We start from the raw sequence: 13,444 nt of genomic DNA on the forward strand, positions 1-13,444 counted from the left end.
TTGTTGAAGAATTGCAACTTTTAGGTCTGTAATCGAGTGACCAGAGAGATTGAAGTGTTCTCTGACTGGTTTTTGAATGTTATAATTCCTGACATCTGATTTGTGTCCATTTATTCTTTTACGAAGAGACTGTCCAGTTTGACCAATGTACATGGCAGAGGGGCATTGCTGCCACATGATGGCATATATCACATTAGTAGATGTGCAGGTGAATGAGCCTCTGATAGTGTGGCTGATGTGATTAGGCCCTATGATGGTGTCCCCTGAATAGATATGTGGACACAGTTGGCATCGGACTTTGTTGCAAGGATAGGTTCCTGGGTTAGTGTTTTTGTTGTGTGATGTGTGGTTGCTGGTAAGTATTTGCTTCAGGTTGGCGGCCTGTCTGTGAGCAAGGACTGGCCTGCTTCCCAAGATCTGTGAGAGTGATGGGTCGTCCTTCAGGATAGGTTGTAGATCCTTGATGATGCGTTGGAGAGGTTTTAGTTGGGGGCTGAAGGTGATGGCTAGTGGTGTTCTGTTATTTTCTTTGTTGGGCCTGTCCTTTAGTAGGTAACTTCTGGGTTTTCTTCTGGCTCTGTCAATCTGTTTCTTCACTTCAGCAGGTGGGTATTGTAGTTGTAAGAATGCTTGATAGAGATCTTGTAGGTGTTTTTCTCTGTCTGAGGGGTTGGAGCAAATGCGGTTGTATCATAGAGCTTGGCTGTAGACAATGGATCATGTGGTGTGGTCTGGATGAAAGCTGGAGGCATGTAGGTAAGTATAGCGGTCAGTAGGTTTCTGGTATAAGGTAGTGTTTATGTGACCATAGCTTTAAAACTATTTTCCCATGTTTATTTCCCCCACACACACACTGTTCCTCACACATTCTTGTCAACTGCTGGAAATGGCCCACCTTGATTATCACTACAAAAGTTTTTTTTTTCTCTCCTGCTGGTAATAGCTCACCTTACCTGATCACTCCCGTTACAGTGTGTATGGTAACACTCATTGTTTCATGTTCTCTGTGTATATAAATCTCCCCACTGTATTTTCCACTACATGCATGCAATGAAGTGAGCTGTAGCTCGCGAAAGCTTATGCTCAAATAAATTTGTTAGTCTCTAACGTGCCACAAGTACTCCTTTTCTTTTTTTTTTAGGACAAAGAAAAATCTCACACTTGCAGGAATGAACTTTCCCTGAATGTTTTTATTGCTCTGGTCCTTTGTGCTAGTGGGGTGATTTTAATACAGGGTTAGTGCCCTTTCATAGCTTCCTATACAACTCAGGCTTTACCTTAGTAGCTCTCAAAGTTCTGAGTGAAATTGGCTCAGCTGTTAACTATCACATCCACCTACCCACAGGCAAAAGTCCCCAGATGTCAAAAGTCATGGATTTATGTATTTGAAAGAACATGAACACCATGGCATCAGAGAGTCCCATGACAGCTCTAACAACATTCTTTCTTCACGGTTCTGGCAGATGGGTGCCCCCTCTTGCCTCATCTCTCTCCAGAAATGAAGATTCCACAGCCACATTTGATAGCTTGTCCCATTGCTTAACTGTTGCAATGCAGCTGTTACACTTTTCCTAAAAACATTAAGTTTTCCCTCATGCAGCCTGATACCATTTCTTCGTGCTGTCTTTATTTATTTGTTACTTATTTATTTCTTCAAATGCATATTTCATGAATACCTACAAGATGTATGAATGTAGTGCTCATGAAAGGTGCCAGACTAATAACACTTGAGATTGAAATACTCTCTCACAAAACAGATATAGTCTGTCAGGAGCAGTGCAACTTTCATCTTAGCAGTAGCTTCTGCTGACTGAAAGTTTCTCACCTGGTGGACTAATCTATATATTATGTATTAATTATATTGATTACTTAAAAATTCCCAGTTATTACTTTGAGGGTTGACAGTTCTTGTCCCAAGATCAGGCCAGTATTAAAATTAAAATAAAATTAAAATTACTGTATAGTTGGGAACCCCAATGTGCCCAATTGCAACACTCACACTATAGGAACCCTTCTATATTTACAATAATACATTTAGCAAAGTCACAAACACTAATCCAGCCAGGTAGATAGAGATAATACAGAATGTGCATCTGAACATCCATATACTCACACCGTCCCTTGCAGAACAACCTGGAATGTTAGCCATTATCTTCCTCATCACCATCACCTTCCTCATCATCACCAGTGGCCATCATCCTGGCACCTCCCAAGGGCTACATCTGTCTCTCCTCCTGCACACAGGATGCAGCTTTTATAATATGTTAGGCTGACACCACTATGTCCAATGCATATTCAGTAGGGGGTCTCTCCCCTCTTTTTTATTTGTATTTCCTCACCCTACTCATGCTGGTGTACCCTTTTCTTATACGTTATTATATTAATGATCTCAGCTTATCATATACATCAATTTGTTGGCATCGCACTGTTGTGATTAGATATCTGCGGACGTTAGCTCATGTTCCTGTGGTTGGCTGATGTAATTATGGACAAAATTCACCTTCACATCCTATTTCCAATTCCCCAGAACTTAGGGATGACCATTAAATCATTTATCTGTGCCAAAGTTTATAGGCCTCAAGCCTTACGCTAATTGCTGAAGCTTATTTCTTACAAGGTACAGGCTTGTAGGTTCCTTACATTATTGCTGAATATAATAAAGGCAAAATACAATGAAGGCAAGGCAGTGAATATAATAAAGGTAAGCTATCCCAATGGGTTACAGCCCAGATTATAGGGACCACACACCAACAGGAGCAATCTGTTCCACATTCAGCAGTTTGCGTGAAACAGCCCCAGGACAGGCTGTCTCAGACAGTCCCAATCTCTTTTTGGATAACGTTGCAATACTACAAATGCCACAATCTAGCCCTCAGTTATTCCAAAGGGAGAACACTGGGTGTTCAAAGTCTGTTATACAGCATAGTAATTAGCAGAATAGTTTTTAGTAAAACCCAGAAAAGAACATATATAAACCCTAACCTGAAAAAACAAACCCATAAATGCCAGAGTGTGAATTCAAATTTCAGCACCCTTGAACACACTGGGATTAAAGATGTCAAGCAGAAGAGAGGAAAGGAGGAGCAATTAGTGTGGCTTCAATGACCAGGGTCCTGACAAGGGCATGCTGGACCAAGGGCCTGAAAAGGGTGAAACCTGAGGCTAAGAGTAACAACAGAGTTTGAAGTCAAGTTTCAGGCAAGGATCAATACTAAGGATCAAAGTTCAAGTTAGGTTTCAGGGTTGAGGTCAGGAAGCAAGGTCCAAATCAAGCCAAGCTCAGGGTCCAAAGTCCAAGGGCAGGAATGCCCCTTGGGTTTATATAGAGTGGGGGACCAATCAGAAGTGATGAGTCTGCTGTCTGTCAGACCTGTTGAGGTGGGTCTTCCCATGATCTGTGTCCAAAGTGGGTCATGGATAGTAGAGCACAAACTCATTATAGCTAATGTTGTGTAGCAGTTTGCAGGTGTTCACTCACTGGGAGCCCTGCTGACCTGGTTTGACCCCTCCTGTCCCTGAAGAAGCACCATCTAGCAGCCTGGTTTTGTCTGGGTGGGCCATGTGGAAGGTGGCCAGGGCCATGGATTTGGGATGCTGGCTCTCAGGATTGTTTTTCTGAGCCACAGCCCTCATGAAGGAGTGCAAGTATTGTTCTCACACTTGATTTGCTTGTTTGGATTGACTGTCAATGTAAAGGCGATAGACAGTGGACGTGTGTGTGTAGACCCCAAGCAATTGTAAGGTTTTGTGCCAAAACTGCAACACAAACTGCTGACCCCAATCAGTTGTGTCTTGCTCCTGGAGTCCATGGAGACAGATGACATGAGTCATCTAGAGCTAGGGTGTTTCTTCTGTGGAGGGCAGGTGTGCAATATGGATGAAGTGGGCCATTTTTGTCAATTGGTCGACCACAGGGAAAACTACAGTGTGCCTGTTAGACATGGGGAGCTTGACTATAAAGAGTAATGGCTGCCCAGGTTCTGGTCAGAGCCTCAGAAGGCATTAAGGTGCCGAAGGGTTTCAAGCTCACCATATTTGTGTGGGAACATGTCATACAGGAATCAGCATATGAGAATGGATTGTTGTGTATTTTGGAAAAAGAAAAGGAGTACTTGTGGCACCTTAGAGACTAACAAATTTATTTGAGCATAAGCTTTTGTGAGCTACAGCTCACTTCATCGGATGCATGATTTTTTTCTACTGCATGCATCCGATGAAGTGAGCTGTAGGTCACGAAAGCTTATGCTCAAATAAATTTGTTAGTCTCTAAGGTGCCACAAGTACTCCTTTTCTTTTTGCGGATACAGACTAACATGGCTGCTACTCTGAAACCACTGTATTTTGGGGCCATCAGAAGGAGTGGGAGCCCAAACAGGACCTTGAGGCAACCAGAAGGCCAGCTAATGGCAAGCTGTAACAGGGTTGTACCCCTAACTGAGGGGATTCCAGTGGAAGATACAAGTGGACCTTGACATAGAGAAAGCCATCCTGGACCCAGTGTTTCCACTTGCATGTTGCCTCAAGTTCCTTGGGAGAGGGCTCCTTCATGGCAGCTGAGCCGATCAATGATATGAGTCTGGGAGAACTGGGGCTTAAAAATGCTTGGGGACTTAGTGTGGAGGAACTATTGGCTGGAAAGATTCTCCCCCTTTGGGGACAAATCATCAGTGGTCTTGTTCTGGGACTCCAGGTGGTACATGATGGTAAAATGTAAGCATGAAGAAAAGGGTTCAGCAAAGCTGCTTCTCATTCAACACTTTGGCTCTATGATTTTATGAGCTGTGTAAACCTGTACTGTACACTGAGAACAACTCTTTGATGTCTGTTTTCATGGCGAGAAGTTCCTTATCAAGAATTTAATAATTCTGGTCAGCTGGACTGAGCTTCTGTGAATAGATGCAAGGGAGGAAGTGCTGTTGGAGACCACATCTTTGGGAGATTTTGGCCCCAATTGCCACAGTGGAGGCATTTGTCTTGATAACAAAGGATTATGTCAGGACAGGATGGACCAGGATTGGGGCACTCATAAAAGTCATCTTGAGCCAGTTGAATTCTTGTTGAGCCTCTGGGGACTGGGTGAAGGTGTAGTTTTTGAAGAGAAGTGCTGTCAATGGAGCAATTTGGCCTGAAAAACCAGAGCTGAAGCGACTATAAAAGTTAGCAAGGCCAAGGAAGCATTGTAGCTCCTTGATGTTTTGGCAGTGTGCGGGGATTCGGGGCAGGTCTGTACCACCTCCACTTTCATGTGGTCCATTTAAATGCTCTTGTGTTACAGAATGTAGCCCAGGAACTCCATGGAGTGCTAGCTGAATCTGCCCTTTTCTAGCTTCATGTACAGACTGCATTGGCGAAACCCTTCCACGACTAACTGGACATGGTGCTTCTGTTGCTTGGGATCCTCAGAAAAGAAGTACACTAGACCGCTATGATGTCCTGGTCTTGGAAATCATGGAAAACCTTGTTCACAAAGTTCTGGAATGTTGGAGGAGCATTTGTGAGGTCAAACAGTATTACCTGGTATTCATAGAGGCAAAATGGGTTTGAAAATCTGTCTTCCGCTCATCCCTGGGTCGGACGCAAAACAGGTTGCACACATCCTGTAGGTCAAGTTTCCTGACTAACTGGGATAATCATACACAGATGAGTAGTTCTGGGATGAGTGGAAGGGACTACTGATTCCTGATGGTAATCTGATTTAGGACCTGCTAGTCCACACATAGTCACAAGGTTATTTTTAATTAAATGAACCAGTGCCCTGGCAGGAGAGGTAGATGGCCAGATGAAACCCTTGGCCAGAGTCTCCTGGAGACAGGAATGCAGGGCAGCCAGCTCAAGTCCCAACATTGTTTAGATGGCACCTCAACCCGTGGCTGCAGTTTGATTGGGCAGTCATAGTCCTGAGGTGGTGGTAGGGCGTCAGCATTCTTCTTGACAACATCACCATATTTGCTGTATTTGGGGGTCAATGACAAAGTCAGCTCTGGTGGTGGTCCTACCTCACTCATAGCCAGGGCCCAGAAAGGGATCTTGTTTCTGGGGTTCATCAGGTGGTGTGCTTAAACAAAGCTGCTAGCAGAAGTTGGAACAGATGCTAACCTGGTGCTCACGCCAAAGGCCAAAGGATGTACAAATCATGAACCTCCATCCACAAATGCAGAGTGGATGGCCCCAAACTGAAGGACTTCCTGATGGTCCTAAATGGCAACTTCCAGAGACACAGTTTCCTGTGTCACTGGCCTTTATGATAGGAGGGAGCCATTTATAATTTCCACTAGGTTAGGGACAAGTGCAAGATTGGTATCTGAAGCTGTCAGCTGACCCAGAATCCACTAGTGCTCACTGAGAGGGGGAATTTGGCAATGCTCCCCTGGAACAGGGAAGAAGACCTGGCCTTTAAGGTATGGGTAGTGCTCACTGTGCCTAGAACATGCATCAGTGAGGAGTACAGGGAGCATTACCTCAGGGTTCACACAAAGTAAAACCCTCTTCTGGGCCTGGGTATGGTCATTTTCCGAACTGGGTCATGCTAGAGTTTGGAGTGTGCAGTTGGTGAGAGTGTGGCGTGATCCTCCACAGTAAAAACACAGCCCGTTGTGGTGACAGTGCTCTTTTTCATCGGTGCTCATGTGGGAGCAGGCAGTATCAAGGTGCTTGAGTTCGGGGTCTGGGTCAGAAACAGCTACCAAGGGACACTGATCAGGTGGTGTCCGGGACCCTTTTCCTCACGTCTCTTGTAGAGCCTATTGTCAGTGCATACAGCACAGCAAACAATTGTGTTTATGTTTAAACAATTGTGTTTATGTTGGTTGGGGCCTCCACATGAGAGAGCTCATCCTTAATCTCCTCACATAGTCCCTACCGTAACTGGTAGAGCTGGGCTGCATCATTGCACTCAGTGTTGGAAACTAGTTGCCAAAAGTTGGTGGCATAGTAAAAGGCCAGTCCCTGCCTCTGCCCTACCACTGGGTGGGCATGTTGGGGATCATCCAGTATGGAAGAAAAAACCTGGAGGAAGACATCCCAGTCAGATAGCAGCGGGCTCGCTCATTCGAGCAGGATCGAGGCCCATCCAATGTATAGCCAATCAGGAAGCTAGTACTGACCCCTACTTCTGTTTGATCAGAGGGTTAAAACTGAGGATGGAGCGGAAACAGCATGCAGCACTGGTTAATAACCCCCCGGGAATTATTGGCAGTCCCCATTAAAATGTTCTGGCAGTGGGACTGGAGGCTCAAGATCCAGGTACGGAGCCTCAGTGTGCACCCTTAGTGCAGTGTTCTCATCCCACAGCTGGGTTACCTGTTCTCATAGCATCTGATTACCTGCATCATTCTATGTGAGTTGGTCCACAGTGCCATGTTTTCATGATTTTGATTCTCTGTTGCAAGCTCAAAATATTTGGGCTCAAAATATGGGGAACTTGCCTGAGAACAGTCAACCATTCTGTGTTTCCAGTACCTCTTGGGACACAATGTGAAGGCAGTGGCCTGCTGCTTACATACTTTCCCTGTGTAGACCTTCATCACAGGCTAGGGTTGTACAGGAAAACTGTCAGGATCCTGACATGGGCAACCAGGACCAAGTGTAAGAACAGGATCAAACCTAAGGCTGAGAGTAATAGAGGAGTTCGTAGTCAAGGTCAAGGCCAGGGTCGATACCAATCATCAGAGTCTGAGTCAGGTTTCAGTGTTGCCCCCAAAATCAGACTCCAGACACCCTCATAATGGCCTGCCTATATCAATAATCCACTTTTCAATTTGTCTGTTTTGGTAGGCAAAAGTGGGTGGCCCACTCTAAAGGAATTACTAAGGTTTTACTAACGGTTCCCTCTCACCCTTGGAAAACTTCTCTGGGATAGACTAATTCGGTTAACTCTTGGGAGGACATGGATACAGCCTTATCGTCAAAGGATTGACACTCAGGCAGTAATTCTTTGAAAAACAAAATAATCTTTATTCAGTGTACCTATATTCCCTGATACAATACACCTTGAAAGCATACACCAAAACACAAATCACATTAGCACAGGTATGCATATCAAAGTACCCAAAGCCAGACCTGATTGAAAACCTGCACCATGCTAGATTGACACCTCCCTTCAGGTTTTGGAGTGACATTTACCTAACCCCTGGCTCCCAACAGACCAAAACTACCATCTCACTGTCTTTGGTTGTGTGCCAACATTGATTGCACACTTAAAATTACTGGACTTGTAAAACTATAAACCATCACATTTTTTGTTTAATATATACTTATTTGTTATCTTCTGCATCTTAGTGTTATGGTCTACTGCTATTTCTTACCAATTTAATTAAATTTATTTTGGTTTCCCCCCTATTTTTAGTTAATAGCGGCAAAGCAGGTTGTTGTTTTTTTCCTCAGTACTGTGCTTGGAAACAAAATAGAGCAGCTCAAAATCCTTTGTATCATCAGGGTCTGAGTCAGGAGGCAAGGTCCAAATCAAGCCTAGGTGAAAGCCAGGAATGGCCATGGCAGCTACAGAAGATCCACCCTGTTGCCTGGACACTTCCTGGAATGCCCTTTGGGTTTATATATGGTGAGGAGCCATCAGGAGTCCTTGAGGCGGCCCTTCCCTTGGTCTGTATCTGCAGTGGATTGTGGAAAAAACAGCATGAGCTGGAGACAGCTGCCTCTGGATGGCAGCATGGAGGTCTTTCCTGCCTGGCAGCTCACAGGCCCAGATTTGAGAGCAGCTGGGATTTACCTGAAATGTTACAATATGATAATTAGAATTGTCTATAGTCTGAGCAGAAAGGTTACAATTTTAGGGGTGTGAAATAAGTGCATTTATAGGTTTTCGGAGAGTGTAGAATGGGAACAATGGGAAATTCCAACTAACTGCCCATATAAAAATCAGAGAGATCAACTGGAAGGAATATACTGTTATAAGGTATCATGTTGTCATGGATAGACACAAGAAAGTTCAAGTATGTTATACAGAAAAAGGAGAAACATACTGAAGGATAAACTCCCATTTGTTCCCTGTGATAGGTTACCTACTGTGGGCTAGGTGAGCTATTTTTCCTTTAAGAAAGACATTCCTCTGAAGTTAAGTTTTCCCCAAGCTATCAAACCAACAAAATATACCTTTTACCTTTCATAATTAATACTGAAATGCAGGAAAGAGACAAGCACCATCAGGGCTACTGAAAACAGACAGGCTGCATTACTTAACATGGCAGGCATCTTCAGAAATTATTCCAATAAAAGGAATCCTTTAAATTTGCACCAGAGCACCAGCAGTGATTTAAGTGAAGAGACCATTTACAAAACTGAGAGACAAATATAGCATATTCCCTGTAAGAAAGTGGCATCAAATATTTATTGTTTACTTCTTGGATACACATAAGGTGAAGAGACAACTTTAACTAAATGAACATGCTCCTAGGCCCCCTTGACAAATGTACTTCCAGAATTCATCAGCATGTCTATCTTTTGAATATGTATAATGGAAAGTAATGGAATAGACAATAGTGCATTTCCTAGTTCAGTTCAAAAATTCATTAATGTTTAGGGAAAGATGATTAAAATGTGAATTCCCACATGTGTAAAAAGAGGTTGTCAGCTTCTGTTTTCTTTCTTTCTTTCTTTCTTTCTTTCTTTCTTTCTTTCTTTCTTTCTTTCTTTCTTTCTTTCTCTTAATTACGGTAAAAGCTTTGTTATCCTGCATTTGGGGTGCCAGTTAGTCAAAAATTCTGGTTAACTAAGAATTATACCAATGGAGGGAGGGAGTTTGGATGAGGGAGGGGGCTGGGAGCTGGGGCTTGGGGCATGGGAGGGGTTTTGGGGTGCAGGATCCGGGTGGTGCTCACCTCTGGCTGATCCCCAGAAGCGGCAGCATGCCCCTGCTGCACATAGGCGCAGGCAGGTAGGGAACCTGCCAGCCCCACGCCAACCTGACTTTTAATGGATATCAGAAATGTTAGTTTCTAGAGCTTTCCAGTTGGTAAAGGGCCAGATAACACAGCTTTTACTGTACAGTGGTGCCATAGGAAGAGAGTTTTTATGATGTTTTGTTATAATGATCTTACTCATATTCTCTTATGTTTGTTCCTTATGTGTAATATGATTCCACCAAATGGACACACATCATTTTTATGATTAAAATACTTCTACTGGCTGATTCTTTTTATACAGATTGAGCGACTGAACACAGGCAAGACATGAAATTCATCTTCTTGCTCATTATCATCACAGTTACATTCTTAATTGAATGTTTACTGATTTATTAAAAGCAGCAAGCATATGTAAAAACATACATGCATCTGTTGTTGAAAATAACTTTGTGATCAAAGAACACACTAGTATTTTTTGGAACTTGTCCTGTAAAAATAGTCATTTATCCTATTTTCCATAAGTGAGCTGGACACAGTTACATGCTGGGTATTAAAGACAATTAAGTGTAAAAAGTGCCACAAATAACTGTAATGAGAAATATTTTTTCTTTGTTCTTTGAGTCCATCCCATGAAACACACACACCCTGAAGAATGCCAGTCATTCCAATTCATTGCACATTTTCATAAAATTCTTGGCCCACTGTTGGGAACAATTTTTGGCAACACTGACAGGTCATAAAAACAAGTGCTCAGAGGGCATATAATTTCTGACTGTTCTGCTTTAAAGAAAGCCATCCCTAGTGGCCTTGAATCTTTGGAACCAAAAATTAGGAAAGTTGAAAAAACTATAGTAAACGTGTCAAAAAGTCAAAATCAACCTCACTTTCACACACAGATACAAACCCTCTGAAAAAATAATGTTGGCATATGATGTAGCTCTCAAATGTGAGTGGAATAAATCATCTCAAAATTTCTGCTTTAAAATATGCTGCATTGAAAAACCTGTCAGATAAACTGAAACCTAGAACTACTAAATAATTAAATAAGGTATGGCACTATTCCTGTTAAGGCCTCCTGACAATTATTCAGTCTTTTTTTAGGCAGTAGCTCTGATTCCCCAATCACTATGCTTCTTTTACACTATTGTAACCTCATTAACTTCAATAGCTGATTCAGACCGTGGAAAGTCAGAGAGAACTGGACCCAAAGTTTTTATACCATGCTAAGCACTATGGTTTCTGAGTACCCCTTCATGATATCTGAGCTGCTAGTAAAGTGTAAAATATCTATGAATACTCTATTTGAGAGAGAAGCAGTAAATTCAAGAGCTGAAGCAGAGGAATTTCCATAAAAGTTTCAGTCACTTACACTACCCAGTACACCAAAAATAGTCCTAGATAATCCTGTCACCTATTAAATACAGATCTAAAAATAGTAACTAAAACAGTTGACACTTTTCTGGTAGATTAAGGCAAAACTGAATTCATGATTGCTCCCTTCTCATGCTTCTCATGTACTCAGTGTAATATTTAAAAGTGAATTCACTTTACCAGGAAACATGGATAATTTTACTCAGGGCTGAAAGAGCATTTGATCATGCGGAATGGATGGTTTTGAAAATATATTATTTTTGAGTCCGTTGCTTGCAGTCCTGTATGACCCATGACAATATTAGATTCAAACTTGACACACTTATTTTCACTAGCCAATTATGGTAATTATTGTTAGTCAAGGCCTAATGATTGTTAGTCAAACTTAGTGCAAGAACTTAAGCTCAAGAAATTAGAACAGGGGTATACAAATGCAAAATTTACTTGTAGTTCAAAAGGCCTGAATCTTCCTCATAAGAAATGGAAAGAATCACAACACAATTTTCTCCATTGTCTGATTTTAAGATTAGTTTTGCCAGATCCATCATTTTGTCCATTGCAGGGATCAGCAACCATTGCAGGGATCGGGAAATCCACTGGCAGGCCGGGACGGTTTGTTTATCTGCAGCATCCGCAGGTTCGACTGATTGCAGCTCCCACTGGCTGTGGTTTGCCGCTCCAGGCCAATGGGGGCTGTAGGAAACGATGGCTAGCACATCCTTTATCCCCTGTCGCTTCCCACAGCCCCCACTGACCTGGAACGGCAAACCGCGGCCAGTGGGAGCTGCGATTGGCCGAACCTGTGGACCCTGCAGGTAAACAAACCGTCCCAGCCCTTCAGCGGATTTCCCTGACGGGCCACGTGCCAAAGGTTGCCGATTCCTGGTCTATTGGAAAGACCCTGAGGAGGGAGCAGGGCAAAGGTGCCTTTATGCTCCCCTGATCTTTACACTAGCCAGGGACCTACAATGAGAATGACCATGGAAATATCACTTGCAGAACTATGTGCAAAACACAGTTATTCATTGTAGCTTTCCCTCAATACATTTTTCACACACACACACCCCCTTATGAACTAATGAACCTGTTTCTCTTTCAGACTGTGAAGGAAGAGAAAGAGTGAAAGAAAGATTGCTACTGTTGTTTCTATTTTAAAATATTTGGCTGATGTGCAGACGCTATGGCAATTTGGACAATATAAGTAAATTACATAGATAAAATACCATTTGGATAAGCAGCAATTGTGGAAGAAAGGGAAAGTCCCATATACCCAGCCCAAACCCCAGAAGGGAAGATTCCAGGATTCATGTGGCCCGTCCCACAGCAAAGACAAAAAAAAGAGAAAAATCCCAAACACACAATATTAAATTGAGGAACTAACATTCTTCTTTTACGTTGCCTCTCTTTCCCCTGACCTTTTTCTTATCTATTTAGATTGCTAACTCTTCAGAGAAGAGACCATCAGTTATTATATGTTTGCACAGCATCTAGTACAAAGGGGATCCCTGTAATATAAACAAAACAGCAATAATAATTACAACAGATATTTTCCATTCACCCTAGTAATTATTTTAATAAAATGAATTCCTTTTGGAACTATTTGATTCTGTGAGATATGGTGCAACTTTTCTATAGTATTCACTATGAAGATTGGGGGGATACATGCTGTGTGAAAAACCTATTTTCAAGTTTATTACTTTTCTTCAATAAAACAGTTGGACTTCAAGTACTTTATGCGTGGTTTAAGAAAACTACAGAAGAATAGACAATTATCACGATGTATGTAAGTGGCACAAACTGTGCATTACTTAATGTTATCACGATGTATGTAAGTGGCTCAAACTGTGCATTACTTAATGCTAGCAATGTCTTTTGTACAAAAAGTAAAGTTGATTGTTGTTCTAGTGATATTAGTTGCCTAGTCTACCCTCCCTTCCCTACAAAAATAAAATGAATAGTGTAAGGAACCTTCCATTGATGTACATTGTGATACAGCAGGGCCAGGGAGCAGTGGGAGAGTGGTAGAGGGGAGATACATAAACCCTAGGCTAATTAAGGTGTGGTTCCCTGTAGACTAGGAAAGGTTACTGCAGGTTAATTGGAGAACCTGTAGTCCAGGGATTGGCAACCTTTGGCACACGGCCCATTGGTGAAATCCACTGACGGGTCGGGATGGTTTGTTTACCTGCAGCGTCCGCAGGTTCGACCGATTGCAG

This window comes from Chelonia mydas, chromosome 2 (genome assembly GCF_015237465.2).
Source record: "Chelonia mydas isolate rCheMyd1 chromosome 2, rCheMyd1.pri.v2, whole genome shotgun sequence".
NCBI lineage: Eukaryota > Metazoa > Chordata > Testudines > Cheloniidae > Chelonia > Chelonia mydas.